This window comes from Phascolarctos cinereus, unplaced genomic scaffold (genome assembly GCF_003287225.1).
Source record: "Phascolarctos cinereus isolate Bilbo 61053 unplaced genomic scaffold, phaCin_HiC Scaffold_1;HRSCAF=81, whole genome shotgun sequence".
NCBI lineage: Eukaryota > Metazoa > Chordata > Mammalia > Diprotodontia > Phascolarctidae > Phascolarctos > Phascolarctos cinereus.
Genome location: NW_027555514.1, coordinates 218,318,455 through 218,323,511, shown reverse-complemented (window position 1 = coordinate 218,323,511; position 5,057 = coordinate 218,318,455). Strand labels below are relative to the sequence as shown.

Sequence of the window (5,057 nt, the reverse complement as noted above, 5' to 3'; positions counted from 1 at the left end):
ATCTATGAGCATCTAATTGACTGGACTTCAGCAAAGAAATATCTAAATAGACTCTTTAACAGGCACCAGAAATGGCCAAGCTGAACACGCTCCATCCCATAATATATAGATGCACAATATATAATTATATAAAAATATTATGCAAATTAAATGTTATGTTTGACAGGTATTTAATGGTATCAATTGAATATTTGTCAGTGGTGATGATATCAGGATCCAAAATGAGAATTCATTTCTTGACCTTGCCTCTCAGCAGGTCTCAGCAATGGGTGAGAGGGGGATAAACAACCACTCAGAAGTGAATGAATTCATTCTTGTAGGCTTCCGGGTCTGCCCAGAGCTCCAAATCCTCCTTTTCATCGTATTTCTGCTTACCTATAGCATGGTCCTTCTGGGGAACATTGGTATGATTGTCCTCATTCTGACTGCTTCCCCGGCTGAACACACCAATGTATTTCTTCCTAGGAAATCTCTCTTTTATTGATCTTTCCTACTCCTCTGCTGTGGCACCCAAAGCCATGACCAACTTCTTATCTAAAAGTAAAACCATCTCCTTTGTAGGCTGTGTGGCCCAGCTCTTCTTCTTTGCTCTTTTTATTGTGACAGAGGGCTTTCTCTTGGCAGCTATGGCCTATGACCGTTTTATGGCCATCTGTTCCCCACTCCTGTATTCTGCCCGGATGTCAAGAGGCCTCTGCATCCAACTGGTAGCAGGATGCTACTTTTGTGGCTGTATCACTTCCATCCTTCTAGCCAGCATTACCTTTACTATGTCCTTCTGTTCATCTCATGTTATTGACCTTTTTTACTGTGATGTCCGTGCACTACAGAAGATCTCATGTTCTAATGTCTTTATTAACAAGGTGATATCATATTCCTTGTCTGTCATCATCATTTTGCCCAGCATCATAGTCATCATGGTGTCCTACATCTATATTTTGTCTGCTATTCTGAAAATCCATTCCAGTGAAGGACAAATGAAAGCATTTTCCACCTGTGGATCCCACCTGATGGTGGTGAGTTTGCTCTATGGGACAGTTTCTTTTATGTACCTCACACCTGCCAGTAACCCAGAAGTGGTTAAAGTGGCCTCTCTGTGTTACACTGTTGTCACTCCTATGTTGAACCCTTTGATTTATTCTCTAAGAAACAAAGATGTCAAAGAAGCTCTGAAAAGTATGTTATGGGGCAAAAAAGGTTTTCTCTAAATTCCTTTTCCTTTACTTTCTTGCCCCCATTTAATACATGTTGATTCTGCATGTGTGAGACACTTTTAAACAAAAATTCTTCCCTAAGTCATCTAATCTTCCTTCTGGAAACTTACTTGAATGATTTCTAGTGAAGATCCAATATTCTGTCTAGTTTTCTTTCAGTACAGCAATTGCTATGAGTGCTGAACTTTAGAAATCAGTTTTATGGGCACAGTAAACAAAGAAAAAAAGAACTATGGTAATAGTAACTCTCACTTACGTGGTGCTTTAAAGTTTATAAGGCACTTCATATATATATTATCTCATTTTATTCATACAACAGCCCTGGGAAGTAGATGCTATTATTGTTATTCCCATTTTACAAATGAGGAAACTGAGGCAGAAAGCAGTGAAGTGACTTTCCCAGTGTCACAAAGTTAGACCAGATCTGATCTCGGACTTTCCTGAAATCTTGTACTTTATCTACTATCTGCCTTTAAACAAACAGGAAAAGATTCAAGAACCACAGGGGGAAAAACAATTGTCACACATGTAACTCATGTCAGAGAAAAATTTAAATACCAGTGGTCATTGCAGCCTAGAGAGGTGAGTTTGTGTTATGAGTTGTTGACAATCTATTTTTGAAGGTACCTTTTCTATGTATTTGCTTAGATGTATATGTATTCATTAATTTAGGCATCTGTATTTATTTGGAAAATAAGCTAAATTGTGGTATAAGGGAGTGGGGGTGAAGGGGACCAAAATCATTTTGGGGCACTCTGAATGTACTGATCTCTTAGCTATTTGGTGACTTAATAGTGGAAGGTTACTACTACTATTGAAGGAGAAATAAAATATAATAAACCATACAAGGAAACAATGAATCTGATGGTCTCATCAATTGTAATAATTATTTGTTTTCCTTTGATAAGATATCTGCAATTTTTTCTAAGTGGATTTCTTTAAGAAATGCTAAAGTATTTGATCTCCCCTTGTCTCCTGCCCTTGAACAGGGAATGTTTTCTCATGTCCTCATTCTGATAATAAACTTAACCCATAGTCAGTCATTTGACCTCCCACTGACAGATCTCTCCCACTAGGTCCCATTCGTTTTGTTTGAGAGAATTTCCCAACAGTGGGTAGGTTGTGGACCTCTGAGTAAAGAAGACTTTAAAGTTTTTCCTCTACCACATACTGGCTGTATGACCTTAGACCTTTAACCTCAGTCAATTTGGAAACACTCCCAGGCTGTAAGTTGCAGTACTATAGCAAATCTCCATTGGTTGAAAGGGTTTCCTTTGGGAATCCTGATGACTATTCCATCACAGGTCTAGATAGGTAGACCAACATCTTTTCCAGACCTATATCTTATTTGGTTGGGATATTGAGTGTGGATGGAATTCCTCCATTAAGTCAGATGTTTTTGAATGGGAGGGTGGATTTTTAAGTGATACGATCAACAGTATGGAGAATTAGACATTTCTCTGATCCTTATGACCTCTCATACCTCTCCAAAACAGAAATTATGCACCAAAGATAGGACAATTTCAGATGACTTTATGGTCTAGGGCACTCAGAATACAAAATTCTGAATTGATACTTACCTTGAGTTAGCTGAGCACCTCCCCCATCCATGTTACTGGCAGTGAGCAAGCTCTAACTGACCAAAAGGCCCCAACCCAGAGGCTCATAACAAAAGCCAACCCCACACCCTGGTCCCCACCTCCCTCTTTCCAGTGTTATGGAGGTCTGGGCTCTAGAAGTTTGTAGAATTTTGATGGGGCTGTCACAGCTACTGCCATTTGTAGCAATTATATACTGCACAAGATCTCTGAGGGAGAGAGGAGGAACAGAGTGAAAGAGGAAAGACACACATCTGAACTTGATATCGACTTCAACCCACACCTCAATTCCCCTTCTCCTTCCAGAGGCTTGGAAATCCAAACTATACAAATCAACCTAAGCCTTTAGCTCTGTCAAATGGTTCAACAGCAGAAACACGAGTAATTTTATTAATGGAAATGAGATATAAAATGATATGTTACCCATTGCTTTGTTGCTAACCCACAAGGTACACCGGGTCTTTTTACACTTCCCTGCCATTTTAACCAGAAGTTGAAAAATCCTTCTAATTGGCATCCCTGACTCAAATCCTCCCCACTACACTCTATCCTCCACAAAATTGTCAAGTTAATTTTCCTTAAGTTCAAACCTGACTATATTACTTCTTTAATCAGTAAATTCCATTGCTTTCCAGTTGCTCCTTGGAGTAAAGGTAAAATTATTTAGCATTTAACATCTTTTGCAACTTTCCCCAAGTTACCTTTCCCACCTTATGACATAGCATTCCTTTTCACACACTCTATGGCAGATCTGACCTGTTCCTTATGTACAACCTCTCATTTCTTATCGCTGTGCTTTTGCAATGGAAATCTCACATGCTTGAACCCCATCACCATTTTCTTGGAAGTCCACCTCCATCTCATAGAACCCCCAGGTTTTGTTCAAACTCAATTCAAGTTCCATCTTCAACATAAAGGATAACCTTTCATATGTAGCCAGGTATTATGGATCTCAGACATTTGTAAACTATGCCTCAGCCTACCATTTGACTTATTTTCTGTTTTTAATAAGATCACCTCAAGTTCTAGAGAAATCCAATTATATGTTTTATTATTTCCCTCTAGTTAATCAAATTGGAATCTTTTTTTTTTAATTAATTAGGCTGAGCCTCCATTCAAGTTCATGAAATGAGCTGTTAAATAAATTGAAGCAGTAATTACTCTTATTTCTCAAAATTAATCAATCAGTAAACATTTATTAAGTGCCTACTATGTACCAAGCACTATGCTAAATGTTGGTAGAATATATTATCTTATAATTAAGCAAATATTAAAATTAGTAGATATATAGAATTAACAAAAGAAATTACAATAAATAAATATGTAGATAATTATTTACAATATTTGGATTGTACAAGAGATTTTACCCAGGATCACTTCAAATTCTAACGTTAATGCCAGATGATTTCTCTTCCTCTGTGAAAAAGTCTTATGCTATTCAGTTTCTCTAAAAATGTTAAGGAAATCCTCTTCATAATTCCTCTGCAAGGTAAAAGGGAAAACCACTATATCACAAAACAAAACAAAAAGAAAACCCATTTCTCTCTTCTCTCTACATCTCCTTTGACTTCTTTCTGTCTTTAACAGGAACTACTCTCTTTGGCTTCTTTCAAACTCCATATCATTTTTTAGCAATGACCATTTAGAGCTCTTTCTGCTAATGAGAGAGCAATGTCTCTGTCTTTGTCTCTCTTTTTCTCCCTTCTCCCCTCTCTCTCTGTCTCTCTCTCACACACACACATACACACATTATTATATCTTAGACCACTAAAATACCTAAGTTTCTACCACAGTCTGCTAAATTATAAATTATAGGATATATGTAGAGACATATTTATTAAATTATTCAAGAAAATTTTTAAAAATTAAACTTATTTTTCACTCAGCATTTAGTAAGATGAAATAAATCCCCATGAAATCATATTTAAAGACATTTTTAGAGAAAAATAGATGTTGAAAATAATATCTGTTTTTAATACATGTCCTTTTTATATCATTGACTTATTTGGTCTTGGAATTAAAGTTGTGACCACAGAAGTAAAAAATGATGCCAGCCAGACATCAGCTGAATTTTTTTTGTTTGAATTTAGTGTTAGCCTTACAAAATGTTGTTTCCCATAAGTTAGCTTGAGTTGATGGTTCTGTTTGATGAAACATCTGCAATGAAAATGTGTGTAATTATACCAAACTCTCCACCTGTCTAGAACAAACAAAATGTTCAATTTTTCAGCAATGGGTCATAAAA

The 5,057-nt window shown here is 36.7% G+C and overlaps 1 pseudogene; it reads left to right on the top strand.

Annotated features, from left to right (window-relative positions):
- Positions 1-221: 221 nt before the first annotated feature.
- LOC110203006 (olfactory receptor 9K2-like) lies at positions 222-1,208 on the top strand (annotated as a pseudogene).
- The last annotated feature ends 3,849 nt before the right edge of the window (positions 1,209-5,057 follow it).